Genomic DNA, 12,491 nt, shown 5'->3' on the forward strand with positions numbered 1-12,491 from the left:
AGCATTAAAAAAAAATTCACCCGTCGCTGTTCGAAGACGCCATTTTGATGCCTGAACTATAGTTGCAGATTTTACTATGTCGATTTAACTATGATTGTTTTTGTCTCAGCTACATCCAGCTGCATAATGCGAAAAGTTTCATCCTCACACGAAAAACACTGTTGCTATGGTGCTGCAGCGAAGAGAGATGGGCGGTATTTCTATTTTTACCGAGGATTGCTGAATGCAATTCGCCGATTGCACCTTCACGTCAACCTGTAATTTTCCGGCTTGGCGGGAGGGGAACTAGCACCTTTTGGAGAGTGTCTTCTTATGTGACCTGCTTTGTCACATTTTCAATACGCCAACATTTCCAACTTCCGGTCCTGGCAGGTAATCCTACAATAATCCAACACACAACCATTACAAGCAATCCTCCAATCGCATCCCTTATTCCTCAAAGTTGTCCTCTCTGCAGGATGGCAGAAGCATCTCCTCTCAAGGCCAACATAAGGGCAGTTGCCTTTTACTTCGATGACCAGCAAAAGGTTGCTGATGCAGCCGCTTCAAACTCATGGTGATAAATATTCCTTAATGTAGTAGCATTAAATTGACGCGGTTTGAGACGCATCAGCTTAACGGATTATGCATTACTACAAGCTTCGCTCATCGATGTAGCTGACGTCCAATATTGCAATTTTGTTTTGAACTTCCTGGATTCTGTCCTTCACGAATGACATAATTGGCTTCTCAAGTGAACAAGATTTTTCCAGAATTTCTTTTTCAACTCCTTTTTCAAATTGGCATTATTTTCCAAAATATTTTCTTCCAATCTTTTTCTCTTAGAGAATTCTGCCTTTGCCTGAGCTTTTTCCCAAGCTCACTTTTTAAATTAGTGAGCGTGACAGAGTTTTATTCCAATTTTGCAGAATTTTCCAGCAATTAAGCTTTTGATATGACAGAATTATCTAGTAAGCTTGCAGGTTGGGGGAATTTTGTTGCCCCAACAAAATTTTTGTTGGGGGAATTGACTGATAATGCTTGCATCAGGAAAATCAAAGTTATCCGGGTTATCGCTTTCTTCAAGTAATCTATTACTGCAAGGCCGTCGTTTATTTCCCGTTGTATCACATTCCCTTTCCTCCAGCTCACAGTAGTCCTTTACTTTAGTCTGATTTATTTTAGTTACTATCATTTATATTCAGCATGCTGACTGACGTCCAATATACACCTCACACCTGACCTCAATGTAGCATTTTCCCGTTTGTTAGGTGTGAATAAAAACAATCGAAAATAGCCAACTAATTTATTTACACAGTTCAGTATGAAAACACGGTCACTCACGACAACTAGAGATATTTATTTTTACTGTATTTATTGACAACTATTTAAATCTCGCCAATATTTTAAAATTTACTTTACTGAACTGACAACTATCGGCGATGCGGGTCGGCTAAACGCTATTCCGGACGATTTTCGCTAATTTTCTAGCCGGCCTTTGGTGTGCCGGAATGACGCAGAAGTAGCTGGATTCTTGGTGTTTACATTATCGGTACACTGTGACAATTTACAATAAAATGAATATTAAGATATTTGCCGTCGTTTATCTTTATATCATCCCACACATATTGGCTCAGGTTCTCATTATTATAGTATGGTACGTCACTTAAAAGAGCCTAAGTGCATACCAGAGATCTGCCTCGGACAAGTGTTACATCGGTACTGAGTATAGGGTAATATTGAAAAATTCCTTCTTACCGCAGTGACGGTATTATGCGGTATCAGATACCCCTACACGAATTTAAAACATCCTGTATACAGCTGAAGTTCAAAAAATGTTTCAGACGCTATCGTAGAAAATCCTACAGTTGGGGTTAGGTATTTAGCTCGAGAATTTCAAGTTTTTAAATGTACATACAGTAAATACCAGTTTTTAAGAGCAACTGCTCCATCCATACCACCTGCAAAAATTACATGGTTTAATCGCGAATGATTATCCCGCAAAGGTAGAATTTTTGTACATATGTCTTAGAAAATGTTAACGACAACAATCGATTTACTTCGTTAATATTAATTTCAGAAGCAGGATTTCGAAAGAAGTATACTTTTTTTTGGGAGAATTAGTTCGTATAATGTTCACATTTATGCAGATGTTTTCATCTGGATAAATGTGTCGTCATCATGTAATAAAACAAATCCGCCACTAAATAGAATTTCAGATTAATTTATGGCCGGAATAATTGGACATTATTTAATAGCTTCCGTTGAGTTACGACCTAGACTAAATGGCCAAAGGTATTTACAATTTCTTGATGAATAATTGCCTATTCTCCTTAATTTTAATTTTTCTCCTTATTTTTTTTTCCAAATTAATTACATACATATATATACTATCTGCATTTTTTTAACTGATCTTAAGAGGCCTCGACATTTTGGAAAAAAAAATCCTTCCTATTTGTTAGACGAAAAAAATATACTTCTACGTATAATATGACTTTCCAATATTTTAAAGGTAATTATAAGAACATTTTATTTGAACACTTTTCTAAAAAAATTAACCTTTTTTTTACTAAATAAAAAATGAGATTTTCGCTTAAAAATCGAACGATTTTAGACCCATCCCGTTTCATAAGCAGCGATCCTTCTCCGTAAAGTAAGTGGCGGCACAGATGTATATAGTTCCGCACGCGGAGTATATACATCTGTGGTGGCGGAACAGGCGATTTATTCACGATGTTGATCGATGAAAGGCCGACTTAATCGTCAGGGGTCAGGCGTTCCACCTTCTTGGCTGATCTACTTATGTAATTTCGAGGTATATCTATTCATTTTGATTTTATTTTTGTCTTTTTGCATTTCCACACTCTTGTGGAATTGCTTTAATTAAATCAAACATCCAACCCTTAAATATTTGGAAAATTGATCAGAAAAAGGGGTAGTGTCTTATTATATCATTTTAAGATTATTGATTGTTGAAATCTTTTAAAAAGCTGGATTTTTTTTAATCATTTATCCAAATAAACCCTTAAAAATTAAAAAAAAATTGGACTGGGTCACAAAAACAACACACAAAATCATTTAAAATATCTTCTGTCTCTTATATATTATAAGAAAGATATATCAGTCTTGTATATTAAAATTCACAGGTGTCACTAAAAAATATTTTATACTGATGTTTTTTTAAAAATCTTTGGGCATAGAGTGGCAATCTGAATATTTTACAAAGAGCTACTTGCTTAGAATCTGTTAAAAATTTATTAGTTATGATTTTTAAGGCTTTTTTATAAACAAACAAATCTTTATAATGTTGTAATATTAAAAATATTGTACATTCTTTATACCTTTATATAAATACATAGAGAGGTTTTTTTTTAAATTTTAATATTTTTAATAAATCTGCTTTATTTTATAGTGATGAACATGACTATTCGAAGTTTGTCACCTGATATAATTATGGAGCATGTCAAATTTGGTTAAATTCTCAATAAAAGATATAATTTTAAAAACTTTGGTATGAGTATGTTTCTTCATAAAAAAACGGTTTTAGTAATTTTAGTCAGATAAAAAATACCATACTAGAAAGAACAATATTTGACGTTCAATACTTATTCTCTTAAATATTAGAAAATAAATATATTTCTTTTTTTTTCGCTCTTTCTTTCTTTTCTCGATTGCAGATTAATTATTTGGCGGAGGACCATAATTCTATAGTTTGTAAGTTTGTTAGTGAAAAATGCATAAATTATTCCCTTAAAGGATCCTATCCGACCGGTTGTAATGCTGCTGCAATTTCTTTTAATTTATATAATTCATGATTATTCTGATATTACTCAGAGTGGTTCAAAATTTTAGGAAGAAAATTTCAAAATATATAGGCTAAAATGCAAAATATAAGCGCAGGATTTCTTAAAAAAAAGCGACTTTTTCAACAAAGACGCTCAAAATTAGCAGTCCTTCCTGATGATGATTATGGCGTAACAAAACCTAACGAAATAAACCCAATGGACGGAAACGAATATAAAAATAGAGATTTTTTTTTAATTTGCAAAAATTAACCAAGGAAATATATGCTATTGAAAAAAAACAGAGCTCGGTAAACGGTACACATATATTTCTTGTCTAACAGGAATCTAATGCTAAACACTAAGACAAATATGAAAATATAACTAATAACAATGCATACGTAATGAAAAATAATATATAAAAACATAACTAATAGGTAATCATAAAATATATACGAAAAAGGTACAAGAGATACTTTTTTAATTTCGTACTAAGAAAAGGCCGTAATAAACAAGAAACCAAATTGGCGATACAGCGGCCATAGTGTGTAACAGAATACTGACTAACTGACCTGATTGTGCGATGTTGCCGCTATTAATTTATATCCTTAACATGCCGCCCGCCTTGAAATGTTAATTTCAACAAACATTAAGAACTTAATAACGACACAAACTACTTACTTAAACACTAATTACAAAGTAATTACTAAACATAAAATCACTACTTACTAATAATTACATACATATGATGTAAATTAATAGAAACTTAAAATAATTAATAATAACATTGTTCACTATATAAAACATTGTTATTTATATAAACCTTATTCACTAAGAACATTGTCACTGATGGGCAAAACACAAAGTTTTGTTACAGCCCTTTTACATAAAATTTTGTCTTTACACTGGACACTTACAACTCGCGCGATGCCATCCGGTCCATAATGAAGCTCCGCCACACGCCCTAGTTTCCACGCGGAGACAGGTAAATTGTCCTCTTTGATCAAAACGATGCAGCCCAGCTTCAACAAGGATTGATGGTTTTTCTTCCACTTGATACGGGTCTGCAACTCCGAAATATATTCCTTATTCCACCGTTCCCAGAAGTGTTGTACCATCGCTTGTAGTCGTTGAAACTTCGCAAGTCGATTTTCGGGTATTGGTTTGTAATCATCATCAGGTAAGGCGGTAACAGGTCTTCCCATTAAAAAATGGGCTGGAGTAAGAGGTGTCATATCTTTAGGGTCCGTTGACATCGGTGTTAAAGGTCTGGAGTTTAACACTCCCTCTATTTGGGTTAAAATCGTGTTCAGCTCTTCGTAGGTAAGCTTAGCATCCCCAACAACGCGCTTTAAGTGAAATTTAACGCATTTGACACCAGCTTCCCATAAGCCGCCGAAATTGGGGGCCCTCGGTGGTATAAAATGCCACGTTATATTATCATTTGATAAATTTGAAGCTATATCATTACAATTAGATTTAAGAAATTGAGATAGAATTGAGTTCGCCCCAACAAAATTGGTGCCATTGTCAGAGTAAAGGTGCAACGGCTTACCTCTCCTTGCGACAAACCGCCTTAAAACTAAAAGGAATGATTGACTGGTAAGATCAGTTACACATTCTAAGTGAATGCATTTTGTAGTCATGCAGACAAAAATGCACACGTACGCCTTTAAAAGTTTGGGATTTCGCGTTTTCCTATCTCGAATTTCAATTGGCCCAGCATAGTCAATGCCAGTATGGGTAAACACAGGCTCGTAAGCCGATACTCTACATTTAGGCAGGTTTCCCATAAGATAATCAGTGGCAGCAGGTTTAGCCCTAAAACATATTACGCAATGTCTGACAATAGACCTAGCCAAACTACGTCCGGAGATTGGCCAAAATTGCTGACGAACAGAATAAAGCAATTGCTGCGGACCACAGTGTAAAAATCGTTTATGAGCATGGCGCATGATCAATGTTGTTAAAAAATGCTTATTATGTAAAATAGCAGGATGTTTTTGATCATCTGAAATTTTCGCCCTCTGAATTCTACCACCCACTTTAATGAGTCCATCATTAACATCAAAATATGGATTTAGACTTAGAATTTTACTGGAGGATTTTATAGGATCCTTATTTAAGAGTAAAAAATACTCGTTTGAAAAAGACTGTTTTTGGGCAATTTTCACCAAATGCTGCAGAGATACATTAAGCTCAGAAGCAGTTAAATGTCCAGAAATTCTTATTTTATTTTTTAACATATTAAGGAATCTTTGGACATAAGCAAACACTCTCTGTAATTTTATTAAATCGGAAAATTTGCTGAAATCAAAATCAGGTATCTCTCTGATTATCGTCGAATTTGAAACTATTTTTTGTTCTGGAATATCTTCCGGCGCCTTTGACAAAGTTTGCAAACCATTTGGGTTCAAAAAATACGAAGTTGGTCCCTTCCACCACAACTCAAAATTTAACAACTGCTGAGCAGAAATACCTCGTGACAAACAATCAGCTGGATTATGTTCAGATTTAATATGATACCAATCATTTGGATTAGTCAAATCCTGAATTTTGGTGACCCTATTTGCCACAAAGGTCTTCCAACGACTTGGGCAACCCATGATCCAGCAAAGAGTAATAGTGGAGTCGGTTAAATAATAAAATTTGTCAATTTTTATTTCGAGAGAATTCTTTATCTTATTTACTAATTTTGCTGTAAGCAAAGCTGCACATAGCTCCAGGCGAGGCAAGCTTATGGTCTTAATGGGAGCTATACGTGACTTTGACATTAAAAGACGAGAAAATACTTGTCCAGAATCCGTAGAGCTTACCATATAGACGCAGCCACCATAAGCCTTTTCAGAGGCGTCTGCAAACCCAAAAATGTAAACCGCAACAAAATTGTCACATAAAACGAATCGCGGAACGCTAAGTTCATTCAAAGTTTGAAGGTCCTCACAGAAGTGGTTCCATTTTTCACCTAAAAGTAATGGTACTGGCTCATCCCAAGATAAGCGCTTTTGCCACAAAATTTGCAATATTAGCTTTGCTACGACAATAATCGGACCTAATAAACCCAAAGGGTCGAATATTTGACTTGTTATGGACAAAATTAATCTTTTCGTAATGGCATTTCCAGGTGAGAACTGGTTTATTGAAAAATGAAAAGTATCAAAGTGGGCATTCCATAAAACACCCAAAGTTTTATTTTGTTCAGCCTCACCAATTTGCAAAATATTTGACGATAATTTATTATCCACGTGAAACTCTGGTAATAATTCTGGCTTATTAGAAAGCCATTTTCTCAATTGGAAACCACCAGATTCTAAGATAAAAGATATGTCCTTCTGAAGCTGTAATAATTCAGAACTAGAAAAGGAGCCTGCAAGTAGATCATCTAAATAAAAACACTTTAAAATTGTTTCACACGCCTGGGGATATTTACCTTGGAAATCTAAAGCCAATTGCTTAAGACATCTAACAGCCAAAAATGGTGATGAGGCGCAACCATAAGTTACAGTCTGTAACTCATAACACTCTATATTGTCATTCGACGAGTCCGGGTCTTTCCACAGAATTCTCTGAAATTTTCGTTCATCTGGATGCATCCATATCTGACGATACATCTTAGATATATCGGCATTTATAACAAAAGGATAAATCCTAAACTGCAAAATTATAGACAAAAGGTCATTTTGTATAGTCGGTCCTACATGTTGCGCGTCATTTAGCGATAAACCCGACACTGTTTTTGCCGACGCATCAAATACCACCCTTATCTTGGTCGTTAAACTCGATTCCTTTATCACGGCATGATGTGGCAAATAATAACCTAATTCAGAGTCGGCGCCATCCAAAGAGAAATCTTGGACCTTCACCATATGCCCTAACTCGCGGTACTCATTTAAGAATTCAACGTATTCCTGTTTTAAATCCCCATTTTTACTTAAACGTTGCAACAAAAAATTTAAGCGCTTCACAGCTATGTCCTTTGACGTGCCTAGCTTGACAATATTTTCATTAAATGGAAATTTTACTATAAAACGCCCGTTAGAATCCCGACTATAATTCTGCGTAAAATGTTCTTCACAAAACTGTTCAGACTGTGAATATTTCTGATCCACTACATTGGGGCAATCTTCCAATTCCCAAAATTTAGATAACTGCTCATCAATAGCCCTATTAGAATTATCTATCGTAAAATGAGACATTATGGTTCCTTCAGAACACCTACCATAATTATTCTTACCAAAATTACCCCCAAACACCCATCCTAATTTGGTGTTTTGTAAAACAGGCAATCCCGGCTTATTTATCTGTTCATTTAACAAAATTCTATAGAAAATGTCTACCCCCAAAAGCATATCAATTGCACCCGGACTATTAAAAGAATCGTCTGCCAATATTATATCTTTAGGTAGATCCCAGTGCGAAATATTAAATGAAACCGATGGTAAGAATTGAGTAATTTTTGGAACAACAAGACAGCAAATGAAATCGCTAAAATTACTTGCCTTTGACATAATTTTTACATTTACTTTAGAGTTTACGGTGGCCGTCAAAGATTCGCCAACCCCCAAAACATCAAAATTAACCTTACGTTTTTTCAAACCCAATTTATTAACCGCGCTCTCCGTTATAAAATTGCTCTGAGACCCGGAATCCAAAAGTGCACGTAGAATATATTCCGAGCCATTACATTCAGAGACTTTAATTTTCACAGTCGATAATACTGACAACATCGACGGCGTACTTTCCCCACTTCTCGCATGTCCAACGAGAGTCCGCCCCGTCGCAGGTGCTTCATGAGCATCAACGTTTTCAGGCCTACTATGCTGCTGATCATCCGAAGTTTTGGGACCTGTTTTTAAATGCAGAAGTGTATTGTGTTTCAGCCCACACTGGCGACAGTTAGAATTATTAGGACAGTTTTCAGTATTTTGATGGGAAGAATTAAAACAATTTAGGCACAATTTTATGCAAAACACTTGTAAATTGAATGAGGTTTTTTACAGTAGTAACAAGAGAATTTACCTTGAACTTCACCTCTTGAGGTAGAATGGTGACACCGAACCTTATTTTCAAAGCGCTGTACGACCTTGGAATCTTTTTTAACAGAATCCAATTTTTCCAAAATTTCACATCTTGCCTTCAAAAATCCATTGACATCAGAAAAACTAGGCAAATCATTAGAAATTGGAAACGATTCCCATTCTCTACGCGTAACTGAATCAAACTTACTTGTGATTAAATAAACCATGAACGTGTCCCAATTCTCGGTATTTTGTCCCAAACTTTTAAGAGAACGCAAATTTTTATTAAATAAATCATATAATTTTCGCAACTCAAAATGAGATTCTTTTAACAAGGGGGAATATTCAAAAATAGCTTTAATATAGTTAAATATAATCAATCGCTTGTTTTCGTACCTATCAACTAAAAGAGTCCAAGCAACTGCATAATTGTCATTAGTTACAGATAAATTCGCAATAACCTGAAGGGGCTCCGCTTCTAAATAAGATTTTAAATAATAAAATCGCTGTACATCGGATAAATTGGGATTGCTATGAATCATTGCAACAAATGAATCCCTAAATTCAAGCCATTTCTCATAAGCTCCATTAAACATAGGCAGCCTTATATCTGGCAGTTTAACAAATACCGGAGCATGAGAAATTGAAGGCTGAGGTACTACTAAAGGTTGGATTTCACTATTTGTTTCATCAGTTTGAATATTATTTGTCTGTACTGTCGTCTGTACAGTTGCAGACACATGGCGGTTAGGAGAGGTACCAGAAACACTTGTACCTTTGCTGGAAGCCCTTGCACCTCTACCCGAACTACTGCGAGCACAAATATTACCCTCAAACTTATTAATAGCAACCTTAATTTTACTAATAACTGTAAAAAATTCTTTTTCAAAATCCAGTCTCTCCTGAGACTGCTGACTTAAAATTTCGTCAAGCGCATTACCTTCCTGATCAGAGGAACTCAACTCCACCTCAATGTCATTCTGAATATCCTCAAATTGGCATATAAGAGGCTCAGCCCTATCAAGGCGACTTTGTAATTGAGTAACCTCCAATTCGCCAATATTATCAAGGTCGATGGTGTCAAAATAATTTTTCAAACGTGTAAGTTGGCCCTTAATAGCGCCTCTTTTCAATTTGAGTTTGTTTAATATAGACATATTAAAAAAATAAATAAACACAAACAATAAAAGAGTACACTAAATATATCTACCAGAGCCAAACACTAAATTAACCCAAAAGAACTGACCATATAAAACAAATTGGCAACGGACTTACTTGACTTCCAACTAGGCTTATAATCAAACCAAACTGCTGCTTCCGGCCTGGGAATAGCAAATGGTAGGCCTCCTAACAGACGCACCCTGTAGCGAGGCTATCGACGTCAGAGCTCGCCAGGGGGATCTCAACGAAGGCAACGAGACTAGTCAAAATGGTCGCGTCTGCCGGCACCAAATGAATCAATGAATTGTACTTCCCTGATACAATCCGTCTCGTCTGGACCAAAATGTGGGGTACAAAGTGGACTGTATGTTTACTTGAATAAAACTGCACACACTAACTTTCCAAGTTTTAATTTCGTACTAAGAAAAGGCCGTAATAAACAAGAAACCAAATTGGCGATACAGCGGCCATAGTGTGTAACAGAATACTAACTAACTGACCTGATTGTGCGATGTTGCCGCTATTAATTTATATCCTTAACAGACTCTTTAATATTATTTTTATAATAATTAAAACCTGTGAGCGTCATTTAAATAATTTTATAATTTTTAATATGTTAAATGAATTTAAAATAGTCCAAAATAATCAAAATAAACCATAAAAATAGAATAAAAGTACTGGGCGCTTGGGCGACACCAAAGTAGAGATGGTGACGTGTAGGCCTGAAATAATAAAAGTAACCTGAGCACAATTATTCCCGTAAAATTAATTAAATAAAATGAAGTTGAGCAAAAGTCATTAATATAAATAATATGAATTAATATGTTTTAAACTTGCTAAGTCATTTTACTTTTACGATAACCATTTAATTCATGTTCACCAATATTTAACCACTTTACTTTAATATACCAAAATTCATTATTCAACAATTTATTACTTTTATCCGATTGTTAAATATCCCAGTAACGACAACGTATTGATATTGAATGATATACAATCGTTCAATATGCCAAAACGTGAGCACTACATTACTCACAAACCGTAGCCAAAATGCTACCAAAAACATTATCATAAAACATAAGATTGAGACAGCAATCTTCGATCTAGACCACTTGACGATAACACACTTTGTACTGAGGGGTGCAATGGACACCAAAACGCGAGGGTCCTCTCCAGATACAAAGCCTTGTTAAATACAACGAGCTGTGCAATGGTCCCAGACCAGCTCAGTATCTTAACAAGAAACAATAAACAATCGTCACAACAACACAAGCAAGACAAACAACAATCGGTCATTAAAATATTTCATTAATCACATTTTTAATTAAAAAGGTAAAATATCGGTGTAATCAATAAGATAGAAATACGCATACTCTGTGATAACACTCACCCTTTCTTGTAGTAAGACACTACACCAAACCAACACAGCTTATTTCACGTCGTAACAGCCTTTACTGTTTTTATTAAATAACTTCACTCTTTAGTGACCAAAACTCAAATGAATTTTATAAACCAAATATTTATCTCAGACTCTTTTATCGAAACCCATAAAAATAATTCCCGAGGGGAAACGCTAAGTGTAAACCGTATTTGGTTACTTACGGTACCGCTGAGCTAGCTTTAGTTTTGTAAATATCCTGGACCTCTTTTCGGTCAGACCGATAAATTTTATCTTAATGACTAAGAAAAATATTTCAATTCTTTAGAAAATAAACAGGGTCTTACAATTTTTGCTTGTTTATAATTATTTCTGTCAACAAAATGCCTCAATTAGCAAAATTAGTAACAAAGAAAGGTATTCTGAAAGGCCTGCTTACCCGTTTTTTCGAGTTACTTTGAAAATATTAAAAAAGAAAATGAAATCTTGGCCAATGATGTTCTGTGCCAATTGCGAGTAAGACTGGGTAAAATTGAGCCGCTCTTTGACGAATGATTTTTTATCCTTAAAACTTCGGTAAAACTTCCACCGATTAAAATGCCCACATTCGATGGTAAATATGATCATTGGTTTGAATTTAGCGATACGTATTCACATTGGTACATGATAATAAATCTTTAACTGAAATTCAACACTTTTATTATTTACGTGAAAGTCTAGAAAAAGAAGAAACAATCAAATCAATAAATGTATCTGTGAAAAATTATAAGGTTGCTTGGTAATTTCTGATTGAACACTATGAAAGAAAACATTTAATTATTCATAACCATTTTCACGAATTGTTTGAATATCCTAAAATTCATAAAGACTCCCACATAGAACTCCGTAATATATGTGATTCGTTTATTAAGCATTTAAAGGCATTAAAAGCATTGGGAGAAAATACTGATTCTTGAGATCCGCTTATTAGACATAACAAGTAATAAATTCGATTGTATATCTAATAAGTAACAAATTCGACATAATTATTATTAGAATTAATTGTACAAGACGCGATTGGAAAAATTATAAATGTGTAGGTAATTTTCCCAAATTTGACAATATTGTTAGGCAAGGCAGAAAAGTAACCTTCTAGAAAAACTTAATTATTTTAAAACATACAGATATTACCAC

The sequence above is a fragment of the Anthonomus grandis genome, chromosome 17, assembly GCF_022605725.1.
Source record: "Anthonomus grandis grandis chromosome 17, icAntGran1.3, whole genome shotgun sequence".
NCBI lineage: Eukaryota > Metazoa > Arthropoda > Insecta > Coleoptera > Curculionidae > Anthonomus > Anthonomus grandis.